This window comes from Oncorhynchus mykiss, chromosome 24 (assembly GCF_013265735.2).
Source record: "Oncorhynchus mykiss isolate Arlee chromosome 24, USDA_OmykA_1.1, whole genome shotgun sequence".
NCBI classification, from domain to species: domain Eukaryota; kingdom Metazoa; phylum Chordata; class Actinopteri; order Salmoniformes; family Salmonidae; genus Oncorhynchus; species Oncorhynchus mykiss.
Window position 1 is genome coordinate 43066165 of NC_048588.1, and position 22217 is coordinate 43088381.

The 22217-nt window shown below is 45.0% G+C and overlaps 1 protein-coding gene across 2 annotated transcripts in view; it reads left to right on the forward strand.

Moving 5' to 3' along the window:
* The first annotated feature begins 122 nt into the window (after positions 1-122).
* The window catches only part of cdon (cell adhesion associated, oncogene regulated), a 146426-nt gene continuing 124331 nt past the window's right edge, over positions 123-22217 (forward strand). For both annotated transcript variants that reach the window (XM_036961315.1, XM_036961316.1), the window contains exon 1: positions 123-591. The gene's annotated coding sequence lies outside the window, so the exon portion shown is untranslated. The remainder of the gene's footprint in view (positions 592-22217) is intronic.

The window sequence follows — 22217 nt, forward strand, 5'->3', positions numbered from 1 at the left end:
GTCTCTCTCTCTCTCTCTCTCTGTCTCTCTCTCTCTCTTTCTCTCTCTCTCTCTCTCTCTGTCTCTCTCGCTGCCTCTCTCTCTCTCTCTCTCTCAGTATTGAGCTGTTGGGCTGGAACATTCCTGGGTTCGCGATCAGGGTCTGCGAGCCGCTGCCATGATTTGCTGAGCAATTCGATCCTGGCATGAAGGATGTGTTGAAAAACACAGTGGTAGTGAGAGAGAGAGAGAGAGAGAGGGAGAGAGAGAGAGGGAGAGAGAGAGGGAGAGAGAGAGAGAGAGAGAAAGACGGGGGGGAGTGAACACGGCACTGAGAGCCAGAGTTCCTTTGCGGGACGCATTTCGTCGTAACTTCAGATAGTTAAAACTACACTACTCTGCGTGAGTTGAGACGTCGACAGTCGCACCTTAGCTCCGAAACACTCATCCACCGTAGAAAAGTTATTTACCGTTTCTTTTTCCTGTTCCCCATTCGTTCTGCACTTTGAGCCCGTGTCTAATGGAGGGCCCAGTACGGATTTGCCATCAGAAGAATGAGCTTTTCTGCTAGTTCGCCCGGCTGGTTGCAGGTTTTACCCTCCTGCAAGAGAGGTAAGAACAGGGAAAGGGAGAGAGGGGATCCGCTGCTTAAGGTTTTAGAGTTTCTTGGCTGGAGAGGGTTGCTTTGGGACGAAACGTTTTGTTCTGGCTTGTTCGTCTTGTTTAGTTTGTGGAATAAAAGTACAGTAAACTGTATTCATTAGACACGTGGGAACATTTAAACATGGTTCAATTCTAATTTGTTAAAAACTAAACACGGTGGCACGAGGTTCCCTGCTCTTTCTCTGTAAAGGGAGAGCGGGGCGCCCCTGCACGAACAGAAAATATGAATCGTTTTCTCAAATATGAAAACATTCTGGGCTAGAGGCTACAGCTTCAAAGTAACAATGTTAGGCTGGCTACACTTGAACTGATGCGAAACGTATGTGAGCGAACGTTATAGTAATATACCTTCTATACACAACACTCGGTTATCATTCATGGCATTGGTAGCCTTGTATCTTATGCCCGTTTATAATAAAACATATTAGAAGTATTATTTGAAGGATGCAGTAAAATTGATTGTAAATTGTTTCTCTGGTTGCTAATGAATTTCGCACATTTAGGTGAATGAAAACACTATTTTGACAGTTATAACCTAAATCAAAAGCAAAGGTTATGCAAACCATCAAACTGCTTTGTAATTTCCAAGTTTCAAAGTAATTAACTGTAGCCTATCTGGAAAGAAACCTCACTTTGTAGAATCAACATTTTTTTTTCAGAGTTTTGAGAAAATGTAGGTTACTGTAAGGACTGTTTCAAGAATGTATAGAATGTTGTATTTTATACATTTAGTTGGGAGGCGTTGGTCTTTTAAAAGTCATTAAAATATACATATATTTTTTAACTTATAAGAACATGACTACACCAATAGATATGCCTTCAAATGAGTTCCTGAGTAAATAGTTGTAGCTTCTCAAGTGAAGGAAATAAACCCTGCAGGCCAGTTGAAAACAGATGGCCTCCAGGCGCCGTTTTGACTTTGAAAGATAAAAGGAATATATATATATATATATATATTTTTTTTTTAAATGTCAAATATGTCCCCTGGTTGACACTCTGCTGTCACAATCATAAAAGGTGAAAATGGATTGAGGCAACAAATCCCTCAGAAATGTTACATATCGATTTGTTCCAGATGCATACTATAATGTACTTCTTTTGCTAGAGTACTGTATACAACTGTTACCATTGTAGGCCTAGCCACAGAAAACAATGCGCCTGAAAGCTCTTTTGAGAAGCACAGTTACCGATTGTCACAGAGTTTTAGTAAGAGCACTACGATAGTAAGAGTACTACTTTAGTAAGAGTACTACGATAGTAAGAGTACTACGATAGTAAGAGTACTACTTTAGTAAGAGTACTACATTAGTAAGAGTACTACTTTAGTAAGAGTACTACTTTAGTAAGAGTACTACTTTAGTAAGAGTACTACGGTAGTAAGAGTACTACTTTATATTTGGTGGTTTAAAGTTAAATCAATAGTTTTATGTCAGATTTAGGTTCATAATGCTTAAACTTTTCAATAGAAATAAAATGTTGTTATATATTCTTACTAATGCAACCAAAGTAGATTTGAATTATTTACAGTAATATTACTAATAATATTATATCAATTATATATCAATTATATATCAATTATATTAAAAAGTGTAGTAATAGTAGGAGAAATAAGTAGACTTAGAATAATGTGTGGTCCTCATAGTACGAATAATTGTACTAGTACCTGTTAGTAACAAAATAAGTACTTTTACAGTATTATAGCAACATAGTCTGTGTTCGTACATGGTAGCAGGGGTGCAACTTTGGTTTTAGAAGTGGGGTGGGGGACATTATATATATATATAAATATCTACAGTTGAAGTCGGAAGTTTACATACACCTTAGCCAAATAGATTTAAACTCAGTTTTTCCACAATTCCGGACATTCAATCCCAGTAAACATTCCCTGTCTTAGGTCAGTTAGGATCACCACTTTATTTTAAGAATGTGAAATGTCAGAATAATAGTAGAGAGAATGATTTATTTCAGCTTTTCTTTCTTTCAATAGGGTTGAGGTCAGTGCTTTGTGATAGCCACTCCAATACCTTGACTTTGTTGTCCTTAAGCCATTTTGCCACAACTTTGGAAGTATGCTTGGGGTCATTGTCCATTTGGAAGACTCATTTGCGACCAAGCTTTAACTTCCTGACTGATGTCTTGAGATGTTGCTTCAATATATCCACATAACTTTCCTGCCTCATGATGCCATCTATTTTGTGAAGTCCACCAGTCCCTCCTGCAGCAAAGCACCCCCACAACATGATGCTGCCACCTCCGTGCTTCACGGTTGGGATGGTGTTCTTCGGGTTGCAAGCCTCCCCCTTTTTCCTCCAATCATAACGATGGTCATTATGGCCAAACAGTTCTAATTTTGTTTCATCAGACCAGAGGACATTTGTCCAAAAAGTACAATCTTTGTCCCCATGTGCAGTTGCAAACGGTAGTCTGGCTTTTTGATGGCCGTTTTGGAGCGGTGGCTTCTTCCTTGCTGAGCGGCCTTTCAGGTTATGTTGATATAGGACTCGTTTTACTGAGGATATAGATACTGTACTTGTTTCCTCCAGCATCTTCACAAGGTCCTTTGCTGTTGTTCTGGGATTGATTTGCACTTTTCGCACCAAAGTAAGCTTTTCTCTAGGAGACAGAAAGCGTCTCCTTCCTGAGTGGTATGATGGCTGCGTGGTCCCATGGTGTTTATACTTGCGTACTATTATTTGTACAGATGAACGTGGTACCTTCAGGCATTTGGAAATTGCTCCCAAGGGTGAACCAGACTTGTGGAGGTCTACAGTTGTTTTTCTGAGGTCTTGGTTGGTTTATTTTGATTTTCCCATGATGTCAAGTGGCACTGAGTTTGAAGGTAGGCCTTGAAATACATCCACAGGTACACCTCCAATTGACTCAAATTATGTCAATTAGCCTATCAGAAGCTTCTAAAGCCATGACATAATTTTCTAGGAATTTTCCAAGTTGTTTAAAGGCACAGTCAAATTAGTGTATGTAAACTTCTGACCCACTGGAATTGTGATACAGTGAATTATAAGTGAAATAATCTGTCTGTAAACAATTGCTGGAAAAATTACTTGTGTCATGCACAAAGTAGATGTCCTAACCGACTTGCCAAAACTATAGTTTGTTAACAAGAAATTTGAGTTGTTGAAAAACAAGTTTTAATGACTCCAACCTAAGTTTATGTAAACTTCCGACTTGAACTGTATCTATATATAGTTTTGTAATTCTTTTGTATTTGTTTTATCCGGTCGGATTAACACTCCAAACAGCCCGACCGCTCCGGAGCGTCTGCATGGTCCTAAAGCACACCGTCGCCCTGTTTTGTATCTCATTCCAGTGATAAAACTGTGGGGGGACAAAAATGCAATTTCAGCATGTGGGGTTGACAGTGAATGTTGCGCCCCTGCATGGTCGTGCGTTGATTAGAGAGGGACATGGTGTAAAACCGGGATCATTCTGATCACGATAGCTGTACTGTTGTCTGTTGTCGTCTTTAGCTTGTAGAAGAAAATGGCAGAGATAGAAGATGCTGAGAGCAGCAGAGTCATCACACACACAGACAGACAGACAGACAGACAGACAGACAGACAGACAGACAGACAGACAGACAGACAGACAGACAGACAGACAGACTATCTATCGCTGGTGAGAAAAATAATACACCAATGAAAGCAGGTTTCCATCCAACCTTTTTACGTGACTAAAGAACATGTTGGATAAACAATGGCCTGATGGAAAAAAAGCTAATTTATTAATAAACTTTCCAAATATCAACAAAACAAAATATGCTAGACACGGTGGGATCTATATTTTTTATTAAAAAACAAAAAATAATAATTACCTGTTTTTTTCGTGTTGGTAATTGGTAGTTACAGTCTTGTCCCATTGCTGAAACTCCATTATTGACAGGGGAGAGGAGAAGGTCGAGAACCGTGCGTCCTCCAAAACACGACCCTGCCAAGCCGCACTACTTCTTGATACACTGCCCGATAAATCCGGAAGACACATCTGGTGGGAAAATGCGCATATTGTTTTTAAGCAGATTTTTTGAATATTCACATGAAAATCTGTTGCCAATTGAATGGAAACTTAGCTAGTAATATGTATCTAATTGTGATGAATATTTGCAGGTGCAAAACTTGCTATCCTAAACATTTAATACATTAATTAACCCATGCAAGTATTACACACTACAGATGTAGCATCTTCATTTGAGCCAGTTTGCCACAGCGGGAAAATAATCCTGCAGGAACAGGAAATGTGAATTATTATGTGGATTATAATTCATGTACATTTTTTATAAGGGTTGATACATTTTTTTTTTGTAAAAATCAAGTCTGAAATTTCAAAGTGGAAATTACAAACTTTAGAAGTATTTTTAAAAACCTCAAATATACTAGAAGTTTTACAGGAAAATTATCCTGCAAATGAAGATCCTATGTATTAGCTGCAGAAACAGATACTGGAGAAGAGAAGACATTTATCTAGATGCCAGGCATAGTCGGAGCAGCCAGCCAGGCAGGAATGTCCCTCTCTTCAGATCCTCTTGTCTAGCGTCTCCATGTTGCTTTGGGGCTGGAGACACACAGGCACTACTCCGTCATCTGTTGACAACAACACAATAGAAATTAATACAGAGCTGTGATATTTTGTAGGCTAAGTTAAATATGCATTATGCAGAAATCACTCCACCATTTCCTGGTTGTTAAATTATAATAGTTTGTCTAATTTCAGTTTTCGTGACAAAACAAACACGTATAGTGTAAAGAATCATTGTACCATTTAAACCGCTGTGAAATATATTTTCCAATAACCCAAAATATTGTATTTTCAGCTGTTTGAAGCTGCTGTACAAAACCCAAAGTAAAAAGACGAATATAGAACAGAGCTACCACTTCTTAGACTGGCTTTCAACGAGAATGACAGATCTATAACTCATATTTCTACGCAGATTTTGTCAGGTCACCCAAACAGTGACACATTGCAGCTTTAAGGTTTTTTATTTTGGGTCATTTTCATGTGTAAAAGGACGACCCATGAGAAGTTCACAGGACTATGTCAAGTTGGGAATCAAATGAAAGGTAGGCATTTATAAACATTAAATAAATAATAAGAAAAAGGCTTTGATTTCGGGTCAAACAAATATATCAAAACACAGAAATGTTGAAGTAACGAAACCAACTGATCTCAACACTTCAATTTACTTGTTTTAGATGTTTAATTTTTTATTCTGCCTTCTGTAACTTTAATAAGAAACATTGTCTTGTAATTCTGTTACCAAGACCCCACATATCTTTAAGATATTGTGTAATTTCTATCCCTCGCGAGGAGGGAGGCTAATGACAGTAACGTCTGTCCCTCGCGAGGAGGGAGGCTAATGACAGTAATGTCTGTCCCTCGTGAGGAGGGAGGATAATGACAGTAATGTCTGTCCCTCGCGAGGAGGGAGGCTAATGACAGTAATGTCTGTCCCTCGTGAGGATAATGACAGTAATGTCTGTCCCTCGCGAGGAGGGAGGCTAATGACAGTAATGTCTGTCCCTCGTGAGGCTAATGACAGTAACGTCTGTCCCTCGCGAGGAGGGAGGCTAATGACAGTAATGTCTGTCCCTCGCGAGGAGGGAGGCTAATGACAGTAATGTCTGTCCCTCGTGAGGATAATGACAGTAATGTCTGTCCCTCGCGAGGAGGGAGGATAATGACAGTAATGTCTGTCCCTCGTGAGGAGGGAGGATAATGACAGTAATGTCTGTCCCTCGCGAGGAGGGAGGATAATGACAGTAACGTCTGTCCCTCGCGAGGAGGGAGGCTAATGACAGTAATGTCTGTCCCTCGCGAGGAGGGAGGATAATGACAGTAACGTCTGTCCCTCGCGAGGAGGGAGGCTAATGACAGTAATGTCTGTCCCTCGTGAGGATAATGACAGTAATGTCTGTCCCTCGCGAGGAGGGAGGATAATGACAGTAATGTCTGTCCCTCGTGAGGAGGGAGGATAATGACAGTAATGTCTGTCCCTCGCGAGGAGGGAGGCTAATGACAGTAATGTCTGTCCCTCGCGAGGAGGGAGGATAATGACAGTAATGTCTGTCCCTCGCGAGGAGGGAGGCTAATGACAGTAATGTCTGTCCCTCGCGAGGAGGGAGGATAATGACAGTAATGTCTGTCCCTCGCGAGGAGGGAGGCTAATGACAGTAATGTCTGTCCCTCGTGAGGATAATGACAGTAATGTCTGTCCCTCGCGAGGAGGGAGGATAATGACAGTAATGTCTGTCCCTCGTGAGGAGGGAGGATAATGACAGTAATGTCTGTCCCTCGCGAGGAGGGAGGCTAATGACAGTAATGTCTGTCCCTCGTGAGGAGGGAGGATAATGACAGTAATGTCTGTCCCTCGCGAGGAGGGAGGATAATGACAGGAATGTCTGTCCCTCGCGAGGAGGGAGGCTAATGACAGTAATGTCTGTCCCTCGTGAGGAGGGAGGATAATGACAGTAATGTCTGTCCCTCGCGAGGAGGGAGGATAATGACAGGAATGTCTGTCCCTCGCGAGGAGGGAGGCTAATGACAGTAATGTCTGTCCCTCGTGAGGAGGGAGGATAATGACAGTAATGTCTGTCCCTCGCGAGGAGGGAGGATAATGACAGTAATGTCTGTCCCTCGCGAGGAGGGAGGCTAATGACAGTTCACAGAAGTAACAAGGAAGACCTTTTAATGAGTTAATAAGAGTATTTTTTACTGATTTTGTTTTGTTTATGAATTATTAAGTGATTACAACTCGAAATGACGTTACCAATTTGGTAATGGAATTTCTGCATAACACTACAGAACAGCACAGTAGAGTACAGTCAAGGAACAACCTCCAGGAAGGTTGCTCTCCAGGAACAGGGTTGGCGAGCTCTGCCTTAGGACATCAACAGCCAGCCAATGTTTTTGTGAACTTGCTAAATACAGCATTGCTATATCCTACATCTGTTGATTACCGGTGCACAGTTCTGACTGTCTGCCTGGGAGCTGACATGCCTATCTATGCCCTTCCCATCTCTCTCGCTCCCTCTCTAGCTTGCTTTCTTTGCTGTGGAAGATGCAAGAGTTTGTGTTCTCGAAGTAGGCTACTGCAACTAGTTTCCTCCGTTGCAAAAATACAGAATTCTAGGAGTCAAAGGGTCGATTCCGTAAGCTTGACACCGAGACATGGGAGTCGAAACTGGGAGTCGAAACTGGAGTGGGAGTCGAGGAATGGATTATTTTGGAGTCGACTCCCCACTACTATATATTGTACTGTATTGTACTGTATTGTACTGTGTTGTACTGTATTGTACTGTGTTGTACTAAACTCTACTGAACTCTACTGTACTATACTGAGCTCTGCTCTGCTATTCTGTGCTGTACTGTACTGAGTACTACTGTACTGTACTGAGTACTACTGTACTGAGTACTACTGTACTGTACTGAGTACTACTGTACTGTACTGAGTACTACTGTACTGTACTGAGAACTACTGTGCTGTACTGAGTACTACTGTGCTGAGTACTACTGTACTGAGTACTACTGTGCTGAGTACTACTGTACTGAGTACTACTGTGCTGAGTACTACTGTACTGAGTACTACTGTACTGAGTACTACTGTGCTGTACTGAGTACTACTGTGCTGTACTGAGTACTACTGTACTGTACTGCGTACTACTGTGCTGTACTGAGTACTACTGTACTGTACTGAGTACTACTGTACTGAGTACCACTGTACTGTACTGAGTACTACTGTGCTGTACTGAGTACTACTGTGCTGTACTGAGTACTACTGTACTGTACTGAGTACTACTGTGCTGTACTGAGTACTACTGTACTGTACTGAGTACTACTGTGCTGTACTGAGTACTACTGTACTGTACTGAGTACTACTGTACTGAGTACTACTGTACTGTACTGAGTACTACTGTGCTGTACTGAGTACTACTGTGCTGTACTGAGTACTACTGTACTGTACTGAGTACTACTGTACTGTGCTGAGTACTACTGTACTGAGTACTACTGTACTGTACTGAGTACTACTGTACTGAGTACTACTATGCTGTACTGAGTACTACTGTGCTGTACTGAGTACTACTGTGCTGTACTGAGTACTACTGTACTGTACTGAGTACTACTGTGCTGTACTGAGTACTACTGTACTGTACTGAGTACTACTGTGCTGTACTGAGTACTACTGTGCTGTACTGAGTACTACTGTGCTGTACTGAGTACTACTGTACTGTACTGAGTACTACTGTGCTGTACTGAGTACTACTGTGCTGTACTGAGTACTACTGTGCTGTACTGAGTACTACTGTGCTGTACTGAGTACTACTGTACTGTACTGAGTACTACTGTGCTGTACTGAGTACTACTGTACTGTACTGAGTACTACTGTGCTGTACTGAGTACTACTGTGCTGTACTGAGTACTACTGTACTGTACTGAGTACTACTGTACTGTACTGAGTACTACTGTGCTGTACTGAGTACTACTGTGCTGTACTGAGTACTACTGTGCTGTACTGAGTACTACTGTGCTGTACTGAGTACTACTGTACTGTACTGAGTACTACTGTGCTGTACTGAGTACTACTGTGCTGTACTGAGTACTACTGTGCATTACTTTGAGGTCCAAACGTTTTGAAACATAAATCTTCTTCCATTCTCAAGAGGTTGAATGTATCTCAGCGGAAAAAGCATCGCAGCGAACGAGACAACGCCCCCTCTGTCTCAGTAGGTGTAGCGTCTCTACAGTATCTGATGTTCTCTGGTCAGAAAGACGTTGTTGTTGCCGCCCGTTGAATTCAAGGGAAGCCAGCCTGCATTTGGGCTCCCTTGAAAAAAAAACCCAAAAGATTAAATAATTGCCAATCAGCTTTGGGCTAAACTGAGTGAGCTCAACTGTGAATGGTAACTAGACTAAATCATTATTCAAATGACGAAAATATGACTAAGACTCAATGATATTTTAGTCAAACTGTCTAAGACGCTGCTGTGTCGTACCGATCAGGGACCCGGGGTGAAATTCCGTTACCGGGTGTCAATCCACATTCCTTGATGCAGTTCAATATGTCACGTTGTCGTATCATAGACGACACACATCTTCTTTCTGAAGACATCATTGAATTTTCATTTGGAGCAGATATTCATTTTAACATTAATCATTTTTATAATTATAATTTTGTTAAAAACGGAATTTACCGAAATTCTGTTACCAAATTTTTTTGCATCTGGACAGTAAATGCAATGTAAAATAATTTTGTAAAATGTTCAGTGTAAACTGTTACAATGAAGTATAGAGTTGATTTTGGTATGGTTTGTTAAACTTTGAAATCAATGGTTTTTGTTTTGGTATACATTTGAAGTAAAACATCTGTTACAGTGGAATTACCCCTTTAAGTCTTTTCTCCTTGTTTCCTTTCTCTGTCGTACATCAATATAACCTGGCCCGTCCGCGGTGTAGAAAACAGTTTATATTTGTTGTCTTTATGTCTAAAATAGAGTTTCACAGTAACTATATTTCATTTAGTCCTAGATTATTGTCTACTATATTTAATTTAGTCCTAGATTATTGTCTACTATATTTAATTTAGTCCTAGATTATTTTCTACTATATTTCATTTAGTCCTAGATTATTGTCTACTATATTTCATTTAGTCCTAGATTATTGTCTACTATATTTAATTTAGTCCCAGATTATTGTCTACTATATTTAATTTAGTCCTAGATTATTTTCTACTATATTTCATTTAGTCCTAGATTATTGTCTACTATATTTAATTTAGTCCTAGATTATTGTCTACTATATTTAATTTAGTCCTAGATTATTGTCTACTATATTTAATTTAGTCCTAGATTATTGTCTACTATATTAAATTTAGTCCTAGATTATTGTCTAATGTTATTAGGTCATATTCAGAAAGTCTGAGTTATATTATTACCTGTTAGTTTCCATGTAATGTAATGTCCCCCCCCCCCCCCCCCCCCCTCCCCATATCACGGTTGTTTCACAGCTCCTAATGTTACATAGGGGCCACTTTACAACCAGGAACACTTCTTAGTGGGGGCCAACAGAAAGGTTTGAATGTGTCTCAGGAGGCACGGAGCCAGTGAGAGCACACATGAGCGCTTCCTAATAAAACTCTTTAGAGTTCAAACGGTCTCTCCGGCCATTGTTTCCTCTACAGGGGGACAAGAAGACACTTCCGTTGACTTCCGAAGCTATTCTCTCTGCTCTCCGTTATTAGAAGAGCTCAGATCAGAGACCTGAAGTCTTTGTGTTGCTACCGACCCGGCCGTCCCCCTGCTCGCCTACTGCTGTGCTAGCCAGATAACCTTTTAACATGTAGATTATGGACGTACGGGGTATTTGGGGATTTCTGTATATTTGACCGATGTTGTGTATGTATTGTGAGTGTGATTTCATGCTCTGTAGTGTGATATAATGTTCTGTAATGTGATATAATGTTGTGTATTGTGATATAATGTTGTGTATTGTGATATAATGTTGTGGATTGTGATATAATGTTGTGGATTGTGATATAATGTTCTGTAGTGTGATATAATGTTGTGTATTGTGATATAATGCACTCTATCGTGATATAATGTTGTATATTGTGATATAATGTTGTATATTGTGAGATAATGTTCTATATTGTGATATAATGTTGTATATTGTGATATAATGTTGTATATTGTGAGATAATGTTCTGTATTGTGATATAATGTTGTATATTGTGAGATAAGGTTCTGTATTGTGACATAATGTTCTGTATTGTGATATAAGTGATCAAGTTTCCTGAGAAACCGTTGTGTTATTTTTAAAGGCGTGTTTTTCTGTTTGGGTGATTAGTAGAAAAAAAATGAAATAAATCATTAGTGGTACTTATCATACAGACGGAGGTAAACACGGCCGTGTCGTTATAGTAGAATAATGTTTGGCCGATTAGGGCTGGGGATAATGACAAACACATGAGAGAGGTATGTTAAGTGGTCTATTTGAATGTAAGCAGCACGTGTAATGATTCAAACCCCTTCTCCGCTAATGGCTCTGTTGGTCATTCTGACTCCACTGTCGTAATCACAATCAGACACAGCAACCTGATTGGATCACTAGTGGACGTCTGGACTGTGGCTGAATGATCTGATTGATTGGTGTTTTAACAAGTGAGGTTGATGCGTAATGACAGAGGTTATTTCTGATGATTCACTCTGATGATTAAAGCAGGAGTGAGAGAGAGAGACAGAGAGAGAGAGAGAGAGAGAGAGAGAGAGAGACAGAGAGAGAGAGAGAGAGAGAGAGAGAGACAGAGAGAGAGAGAGAGAGAGAGAGAGAGACAGAGAGAGAGAGAGAGAGAGCGAGACAGAGAGAGAGAGAGAGAGAGAGAGAGAGAGAGAGAGAGAGAGATGTAGTGGATGGCTCCTTTGTCCTGGGTGTCTCCCAGGGGTTGGGGTTTAGGGGTAGGGAGGGTTTGGTTGAGGTCAGGTTAGAATAGAACAGAGGAACCTGTCAGAACATCAGAATAATGAAGAGTGTAGAAAAGGGTTCAGAGGGGAACACTGAGGAGGAATCATTACCTCTATGTGAGTGTTTCGACAACCAGAGAGACATAATTATATAATATGTTTGAAATGCATCTATTCTTTTGGAACTTTTGTGAATGTAATGTTTACTGTACATTCTTTATTGTTTATTTCATTTTTCTTTATTATCTATTTCACTTGTTTTGTCAATGTAAACATATATTTCCCATGCCATTAAAACCCCTAGAATTGAGAGAGAGAGAGAGAGAGAGAGAGAGAGACACACAGAGACAGAGAGAGAGAGAGACACACAGAGACAGAGAGAGAGAGAGAGAGACAGAGAGAGAGAGAGAGAGAGAGAGAGAGGGAGAGAGAGAGAGAGACACACAGAGACAGAGAGAGAGAGAGACACACACAGAGACAGAGAGAGAGAGAGAGAGAGAGAGAGAGAGAGAGAGAGAGGGAGAGAGAGAGAGAGAGAGACAGAGACAGAGAGAGACAGAGAGAGAAAGAGAGAGAGATGATGTGTTCTTTTGGGGAGGTGAGAGGGTGAGAGAGAGAGAGAGGAGGGGGGGGGGGCTGTGTGAAAGAGGGAAAGTGGGTTCTCTGTTATTTTGGGAGTCCTCCTCTCAGCCAGCCCTGGTTCCTGGGGTTCCTCTCTCTCTGCCTGCAGCCCAGATGTTAGCCAGGCAACCAAGGCAAAGTCAGCGACAGCTAGTCAGAGGTAGCTAGCTAACCTCACTGGTCTCTGGTCTAGCCCTTTCAGAGGGGATGATAGTAGTGTCTCTAGCCCTGTTGGAGGGGATGACAGTAGTGTCTCTAGCCCTGTTGGAGGGGATGACAGTAGTGTCTCCGGCCCTGTTGGAAGGGATGAGAGTAGTGTCTCTGGTCCTGTTGGAGGGGGTGACAGTAGTGTCTCTGGCCCTGTTGGAGGGGATGACAGTAGTGTCTCTAGCCCTGTTGGAGGGGGTGACAGTAGTGTCTCTAGCCCTGTTGGAGGCGATGACAGTAGTGTCTCTGGTCTAGCCCTCTTGGAGGGGATGACAGTAGTGTCTCTGGTCTAGTCCTGTTGGAGGGGATGACAGTAGTGTCTCTGGTCTAGCCCTGTTGGAGGGGATGACAGTAGTGTCTCCGGCCCTGTTGGAGGGGATGACAGTAGTGTCTCTAGCCCTGATGGAGGGGATGACTGTAGTGTCTCTGGTCTAGCCCTGTTGGAGGGGATGACAGTAGTGTCTCTGGTCTAGTCCTGTTGGAGGGGATGACAGTAGTGTCTCTGGTCTAGCCCTGTTGGAGGGGATGACAGTAGTGTCTCCGGCCCTGTTGGAGGGGATGACAGTAGTGTCTCTAGCCCTGATGGAGGGGATGACGGTAGTGTCTCTGGTCTAGCCCTGTTGGAGGGGATGACAGTAGTGTCTCTGGTCTAGTCCTGTTGGAGGGGATGACAGTAGTGTCTCTGGTCTAGCCCTGTTGGAGGGGATGACAGTAGTGTCTCCGGCCCTGTTGGAAGGGATGAGAGTAGTGTCTCTGGCCCTGTTGGAGGGGATGACAGTAGTGTCTCTGGCCCTGTTGGAGGGGATGACAGTAGTGTCTCTGACCCTGTTGGAGGGGATGACAGTAGTGTCTCTAGCCCTGATGGAGGGGATGACTGTAGTGTCTCTGGTCTAGCCCTGTTGGAGGGGATGACAGTAGTGTCTCTGGTCTAGTCCTGTTGGAGGGGATGACAGTAGTGTCTCTGGTCTAGCCCTGTTGGAGGGGGTGACAGTAGTGTCTCTAGCCCTGTTGGAGGGGATGACAGTAGTGTCTCTGACCCTGTTGGAGGGGATGACAGTAGTGTCTCTGACCCTGTTGGAGGGGATGACAGTAGTGTCTCTAGCCCTGATGGAGGGGATGACTGTAGTGTCTCTGGTCTAGCCCTGTTGGAGGGGATGACAGTAGTGTCTCTGGTCTAGTCCTGTTGGAGGGGATGACAGTAGTGTCTCTGGTCTAGCCCTGTTGGAGGGGATGACAGTAGTGTCTCCGGCCCTGTTGGAGGGGATGACAGTAGTATCTCTAGCCCTGAAGGAGGGGATGACTGTAGTGTCTCTGGTCTAGCCCTGTTGGAGGGGATGACAGTAGTGTCTCTGGTCTAGCCCTGTTGGAGGGGATGACAGTAGTGTCTCCGGCCCTGTTGGAAGGGATGAGAGTAGTGTCTCTGGCCCTGTTGGAGGGGATGACAGTAGTGTCTCTGGCCCTGTTGGAGGGGATGACAGTAGTGTCTCTAGCCCTGATGGAGGGGATGACTGTAGTGTCTCTGGTCTAGCCCTGTTGGAGGGGATGACAGTAGTGTCTCTAGCCCTGTTGGAGGGGATGACAGTAGTGTCTCTAGCCCTTTTCGAGGGGATGACAGTAGTGTCTCTAGTCCTGTTGTAGTGGAGCTGAGTAGTGTCTCTAGCCCTGTCGGAGTGGAGCTGAGTAGTGTCTCTAGTCCTGTTGTAGTGGAGCTGAGTAGTGTCTCTAGTCCTGTTGTAGTGGAGCTGAGTAGTGTCTCTAGTCCTGTTGTAGTGGAGCTGAGTAGTGTCTCTAGCCCTGTCGGAGTGGAGCTGAGTAGTGTCTCTAGCCCTGTCGGAGTGGAGCTGAGTAGTGTCTCTAGTCCTGTTGTAGTGGAGCTGAGTAGTGTCTCTAGCCCTGTCGGAGTGGAGCTGAGTAGTGTCTCTAGCCCTGTCGGAGTGGAGCTGAGTAGTGTCTCTAGTCCTGTTGTAGTGGAGCTGAGTAGTGTCTCTAGTCCTGTTGTAGTGGAGCTGAGTAGTGTCTCTAGCCCTGTTGTAGTGGAGCTGAGTAGTGTCTCTAGTCCTGTTGTAGTGGAGCTGAGTAGTGTCTCTAGTCCTGTTGTAGTAGAGCTGAGTAGTGTCTCTAGTCCTGTTGTAGTGGAGCTGAGTAGTGTCTCTAGTCCTGTTGTAGTGGAGCTGAGTAGTGTCTCTAGTCCTGTTGTAGTGCAGCTGAGTAGTGTCTCTAGTCCTGTTGTAGTGGAGCTGAGTAGTGTCTCTAGTCCTGTTGTATTGGAGCTGAGTAGTGTCTCTAGTCCTGTTGTAGTGGAGCTGAGTAGTGTCTCTAGCCCTGTCGGAGTGGAGCTGAGTAGTGTCTCTAGTCCTGTTGTAGTGGAGCTGAGTAGTGTCTCTAGTCCTGTTGTAGTGGAGCTGAGTAGTGTCTCTAGTCCTGTTGTAGTGGAGCTGAGTAGTGTCTCTAGTCCTGTTGGAGGGGGTAACAGTAGTGTCTCTAGTCCTGTTGTAGTGGAGCTGAGTAGTGTCTCTAGTCCTGTTGTAGTGGAGCTGAGTAGTGTCTCTAGCCCTGTTGGAGGGGGTAACAGTAGTGTCTCTAGTCCTGTTGTAGTGGAGCTGAGTAGTGTCTCTAGTCCTGTTGTAGTGGAGCTGAGTAGTGTCTCTAGTCCTGTTGTAGTGGAGCTGAGTAGTGTCTCTAGTCCTGTTGTAGTGGAGCTGAGTAGTGTCTCTAGTCCTGTTGTAGTGGAGCTGAGTAGTGTCTCTAGTCCTGTTGTAGTGGAGCTGAGTAGTGTCTCTAGTCCTGTTGTAGTGCAGCTGAGTAGTGTCTCTAGTCCTGTTGTAGTGGAGCTGAGTAGTGTCTCTAGTCCTGTTGTAGTGGAGCTGAGTAGTGTCTCTAGTCCTGTTGTATTGGAGCTGAGTAGTGTCTCTAGTCCTGTTGTAGTGGAGCTGAGTAGTGTCTCTAGTCCTGTTGTAGTGGAGCTGAGTAGTGTCTCTAGACCTGTTGTAGTGGAGCTGAGTAGTGTCTCTAGTCCTGTTGTATTGGAGCTGAGTAGTGTCTCTAGTCCTGTTGTAGTGGAGCTGAGTAGTGTCTCTAGTCCTGTTGTAGTGGAGCTGAGTAGTGTCTCTAGTCCTGTTGTAGTGGAGCTGAGTAGTGTCTCTAGTCCTGTTGTAGTGGAGCTGAGTAGTGTCTCTAGTCCTGTTGTAGTGGAGCTGAGTAGTGTCTCTAGTCCTGTTGTAGTGGAGCTGAGTAGTGTCTCTAGTCCTGTTGTAGTGGAGCTGAGTAGTGTCTCTAGTCCTGTTGTAGTGGAGCTGAGTAGTGTCTCTAGTCCTGTTGTAGTGGAGCTGAGTAGTGTCTCTAGTCCTGTTGTAGTGGAGCTGAGTAGTATCTCTAGTCCTGTTGTAGTGGAGCTGAGTAGTGTCTCTAGTCCTGTTGTAGTGGAGCTGAGTAGTGTCTCTAGTCCTGTTGTAGTGGAGCTGAGTAGTGTCTCTAGACCTGTTGTAGTGGAGCTGAGTAGTGTCTCTAGTCCTGTTGTAGTGGAGCTGAGTAGTGTCTCTAGTCCTGTTGTAGTGGAGCTGAGTAGTGTCTCTAGTCCTGTTGTAGTGGAGCTGAGTAGTGTCTCTAGTCCTGTTGTAGTGGAGCTGAGTAGTGTCTCTAGTCCTGTTGTAGTGGAGCTGAGTAGTGTCTCTAGTCCTGTTGTAGTGGAGCTGAGTAGTGTCTCTAGTCCTGTTGTATTGGAGCTGAGTAGTGTCTCTAGTCCTGTTGTAGTGGAGCTGAGTAGTGTCTCTAGTCCTGTTGTAGTGGAGCTGAGTAGTGTCTCTAGTCCTGTTTTAGTGGAGCTGAGTAGTGTCTCTAGCCCTGTTGTAGTGGAGCTGAGTAGTGTCTCTAGCCCTGTTGTAGTGGAGCTGAGTAGTGTCTCTAGCCCTGTTGTAGTGGAGCTGAGTAGTGTCTCTAGTCCTGTTGTAGTGGAGCTGAGTAGTGTCTCTAGCCCTGTTGGAGGGGGTGACAGTAGTGTCTCCGGCCCTGTTGGAGGGGATGACAGTAGTGTCTCTGGCCCTGTTGGAGGGGATGACAGTAGTGTCTCTAGCCCTGTTGGAGGGGATGACAGTAGTGTCTCTAGCCCTTTTCGAGGGGATGACAGTAGTGTCTCTAGTCCTGTTGTAGTGGAGCTGAGTAGTGTCTCTAGACCTGTTGTAGTGGAGCTGAGTAGTGTCTCTAGCCTGTTGTAGTGGAGCTGAGTAGTGTCTCTAGTCCTGTTGTAGTGGAGCTGAGTAGTGTCTCTAGTCCTGTTGTAGTGGAGCTGAGTAGTGTCTCTAGTCCTGTTGTAGTGGAGCTGAGTAGTGTCTCTAGCCCTGTCGGAGTGGAGCTGAGTAGTGTCTCTAGTCCTGTTGTAGTGGAGCTGAGTAGTGTCTCTAGTCCTGTTGTAGTGGAGCTGAGTAGTGTCTCTAGTCCTGTTGTATTGGAGCTGAGTAGTGTCTCTAGTCCTGTTGTAGTGGAGCTGAGTAGTGTCTCTAGTCCTGTTGTAGTAGAGCTGAGTAGTGTCTCTAGTCCTGTTGTAGTGGAGCTGAGTAGTGTCTCTAGTCCTGTTGTAGTGGAGCTGAGTAGTGTCTCTAGTCCTGTTGTAGTGGAGCTGAGTAGTGTCTCTAGTCCTGTTGTAGTGCAGCTGAGTAGTGTCTCTAGTCCTGTTGTAGTGGAGCTGAGTAGTGTCTCTAGTCCTGTTGTAGTGCAGCTGAGTAGTGTCTCTAGTCCTGTTGTAGTGGAGCTGAGTAGTGTCTCTAGTCCTGTTGTATTGGAGCTGAGTAGTGTCTCTAGTCCTGTTGTAGTGGAGCTGAGTAGTGTCTCTAGTCCTGTTGTAGTGGAGCTGAGTAGTGTCTCTAGTCCTGTTGTAGTGGAGCTGAGTAGTGTCTCTAGTCCTGTTGTATTGGAGCTGAGTAGTGTCTCTAGTCCTGTTGTAGTGGAGCTGAGTAGTGTCTCTAGTCCTGTTGTAGTGGAGCTGAGTAGTGTCTCTAGTCCTGTTGTAGTGGAGCTGAGTAGTGTCTCTAGTCCTGTTGTAGTGGAGCTGAGTAGTGTCTCTAGTCCTGTTGTAGTGGAGCTGAGTAGTGTCTCTAGTCCTGTTGTAGTGGAGCTGAGTAGTGTCTCTAGTCCTGTTGTAGTGGAGCTGAGTAGTGTCTCTAGTCCTGTTGTAGTGGAGCTGAGTAGTGTCTCTAGTCCTGTTGTAGTGGAGCTGAGTAGTGTCTCTAGTCCTGTTGTAGTGGAGCTGAGTAGTGTCTCTAGTCCTGTTGTAGTGGAGCTGAGTAGTGTCTCTAGTCCTGTTGTAGTGGAGCTGAGTAGTGTCTCTAGTCCTGTTGTAGTGGAGCTGAGTAGTGTCTCTAGTCCTGTTGTAGTGGAGCTGAGTAGTGTCTCTAGTCCTGTTGTAGTGGAGCTGAGTAGTGTCTCTAGTCCTGTTGTAGTGGAGCTGAGTAGTGTCTCTAGTCCTGTTGTAGTAGAGCTGAGTAGTGTCTCTAGTCCTGTTGTAGTGGAGCTGAGTAGTGTCTCTAGTCCTGTTGTAGTGGAGCTGAGTAGTGTCTCTAGTCCTGTTGTAGTGGAGCTGAGTAGTGTCTCTAGTCCTGTTGTAGTGGAGCTGAGTAGTGTCTCTAGTCCTGTTGTAGTAGAGCTGAGTAGTGTCTCTAGTCCTGTTGTAGTGGAGCTGAGTAGTGTCTCTAGTCCTGTTGTAGTGGAGCTGAGTAGTGTCTCTAGTCCTGTTGTAGTGGAGCTGAGTAGTGTCTCTAGTCCTGTTGTAGTGGAGCTGAGTAGTGTCTCTAGTCCTGTTGTAGTGGAGCTGAGTAGTGTCTCTAGTCCTGTTGTAGTGGAGCTGAGTAGTGTCTCTAGTCCTGTTGTAGTGGAGCTGAGTAGTGTCTCTAGTCCTGTTGTAGTGGAGCTGAGTAGTGTCTCTAGTCCTGTTGTAGTGGAGCTGAGTAGTGTCTCTAGTCCTGTTGTATTGGAGCTGAGTAGTGTCTCTAGTCCTGTTGTAGTGGAGCTGAGTAGTGTCTCTAGTCCTGTTGTAGTGGAGCTGAGTAGTGTCTCTAGCCCTGTTGGAGGGGGTGACAGTAGTGTCTCTAGCCCTGTTGGAGGGGATGACAGTAGTGTCTCTAGCCCTGTTGGAGGGGGTGACAGTAGTGTCTCTAGCCCTGTTGGAGGGGGTGACAGTAGTGTCTCTAGCCCTGTTGGAGGGGGTGACAGTAGTGTCTCTAGCCCTGTTGGAGGGGGTGACAGTAGTGTCTCTAGTCCTGTTGTAGTGGAGCTGAGTAGTGTCTCTAGTCCTGTTGTAGTGGAGCTGAGTAGTTTCTCTAGTCCTGTTGGAGGGGATGACAGTAGTGTCTCTGGTCTAGCCCTGTTGGAGGGGGTGACAGTAGTGTCTCTAGCCCTGTTGGAGGGGATGACAGTAGTGTCTCTGGTCTATCCCTGTTTTAGGTGGTGACAGTAGTGTCTCTGGCCCTGTTGGAGGGGATGACAGTAGTGTCTCTGACCCTGTTGGAGGGGATGACAGTAGTGTCTCTGACCCTGTTGGAGGGGATGACTGTAGTGTCTCTGGTCTAGCCCTGTTGGAGGGGATGACAGTAGTGTCTCTGGTCTAGCCCTGTTGGAGGGGATGACAGTAGTGTCTCCGGCCCTGTTGGAAGGGATGAGAGTAGTGTCTCTGGCCCTGTTGGAGGGGATGACAGTAGTGTCTCTGGCCCTGTTGGAGGGGATGACAGTAGTGTCTCTAGCCCTGATGGAGGGGATGACTGTAGTGTCTCTGGTCTAGCCCTGTTGGAGAGGATGACAGGAGTGTCTCTAGCCCTGTTGGAGGGGATGACAGTAGTGTCTCTAGTCCTGTTGTAGTGGAGCTGAGTAGTGTCTCTAGTCCTGTTGTAGTGGAGCTGAGTAGTGTCTCTAGTCCTGTTGTAGTGGAGCTGAGTAGTGTCTCTAGTCCTGTTGTAGTGGAGCTGAGTAGTGTCTCTAGTCCTGTTGTAGTGGAGCTGAGTAGTGTCTCTAGTCCTGTTGTAGTGGAGCTGAGTAGTGTCTCTAGTCCTGTTGTATTGGAGCTGAGTAGTGTCTCTAGTCCTGTTGTAGTGGAGCTGAGTAGTGTCTCTAGTCCTGTTGGAGGGGGTAACAGTAGTGTCTCTAGCCCTGTTGGAGTGGAGCTGAGTAGTGTCTCTAGTCCTGTTGGAGGGGGTAACAGTAGTGTCTCTAGTCCTGTTGTAGTGGAGCTGAGTAGTGTCTCTGGTCCTGTTGTAGTGGAGCTGAGTAGTGTCTCTAGTCCTGTTGTAGTGGAGCTGAGTAGTGTCTCTAGTCCTGTTGTATTGGAGCTGAGTAGTGTCTCTAGTCCTGTTGTATTGGACCTGAGTAGTGTCTCTAGTCCTGTTGTAGTGGAGCTGAGTAGTGTCTCTAGTCCTGTTGTAGTGGAGCTGAGTAGTGTCTCTAGCCCTGTTGGAGGGGGTAACAGTAGTGTCTCTGGTCCTGTTGTAGTGGAGCTGAGTAGTGTCTCTAGTCCTGTTGTAGTGGAGCTGAGTAGTGTCTCTAGTCCTGTTGTAGTGGAGCTGAGTAGTGTCTCTAGTCCTGTTGTAGTGGAGCTGAGTAGTGTCTCTAGTCCTGTTGTAGTGGAGCTGAGTAGTGTCTCTAGTCCTGTTGTAGTGGAGCTGAGTAGTGTCTCTAGTCCTGTTGTAGTGGAGCTGAGTAGTGTCTCTAGTCCTGTTGTAGTGGAGCTGAGTAGTGTCTCTAGTCCTGTTGTAGTGGAGCTGAGTAGTGTCTCTAGTCCTGTTGTAGTGGAGCTGAGTAGTGTCTCTAGTCCTGTTGTAGTGGAGCTGAGTAGTGTCTCTAGCCCTGTCGGAGTGGAGCTGAGTAGTATCTCTAGTCCTGTTGTAGTAGAGCTGAGTAGTGTCTCTAGTCCTGTTGTAGTGGAGCTGAGTAGTGTCTCTAGTCCTGTTGTAGTGGAGCTGAGTAGTGTCTCTAGCCCTGTTGTAGTGGAGCTGAGTAGTGTCTCTAGTCCTGTTGTAGTGGAGCTGAGTAGTGTCTCTAGTCCTGTTGTAGTGGAGCTGAGTAGTGTCTCTAGTCCTGTTGGAGGGGGTGACAGTAGTGTCTCTAGTCCTGTTGGAGGGGATGACAGTAGTGTCTCTGGTCTAGCCCTGTTGGAGGGGGTGACAGTAGTGTCTCTAGCCCTGTTGGAGGGGATGACAGTAGTGTCTCTGGTCTATCCCTGTTTTAGGTGGTGACAGTAGTGTCTCTGGCCCTGTTGGAGGGGATGACAGTAGTGTCTCTGACCCTGTTGGAGGGGATGACAGTAGTGTCTCTGACCCTGTTGGAGGGGATGACTGTAGTGTCTCTGGTCTAGCCCTGTTGGAGGGGATGACAGTAGTGTCTCTGGTCTAGCCCTGTTGGAGGGGATGACAGTAGTGTCTCCGGCCCTGTTGGAAGGGATGAGAGTAGTGTCTCTGGCCCTGTTGGAGGGGATGACAGTAGTGTCTCTGGCCCTGTTGGAGGGGATGACAGTAGTGTCTCTAGCCCTGATGGAGGGGATGACTGTAGTGTCTCTGGTCTAGCCCTGTTGGAGAGGATGACAGAGGAGTGTCTCTAGCCCTGTTGGAGGGGATGACAGTAGTGTCTCTAGCCCTTTTCGAGGGGATGACAGTAGTGTCTCTAGCCCTGTTGGAGGGGGTAACAGTAGTGTCTCTAGTCCTGTTGTAGTGGAGCTGAGTAGTGTCTCTAGTCCTGTTGTAGTGGAGCTGAGTAGTGTCTCTGGTCCTGTTGTAGTGGAGCTGAGTAGTGTCTCTAGTCCTGTTGTAGTGGAGCTGAGTAGTGTCTCTAGCCCTGTTGTAGTGGAGCTGAGTAGTGTCTCTAGTCCTGTTGTAGTGGAGCTGAGTAGTGTCTCTAGTCCTGTTGTAGTGGAGCTGAGTAGTGTCTCTAGTCCTGTTGTAGTGGAGCTGAGTAGTGTCTCTAGTCCTGTTGTAGTGCAGCTGAGTAGTGTCTCTAGCCCTGTTGGAGGGGATGACAGTAGTGTCTCTAGTCCTGTTGTAGTGGAGCTGAGTAGTGTCTCTAGTCCTGTTGTAGTGGAGCTGAGTAGTGTCTCTAGTCCTGTTGTAGTGGAGCTGAGTAGTATCTCTAGTCCTGTTGTAGTGGAGCTGAGTAGTGTCTCTAGTCCTGTTGTAGTGGAGCTGAGTAGTGTCTCTAGTCCTGTTGTAGTGGAGCTGAGTAGTGTCTCTAGTCCTGTTGTAGTGGAGCTGAGTAGTGTCTCTAGTCCTGTTGTAGTGGAGCTGAGTAGTGTCTCTAGTCCTGTTGTAGTGG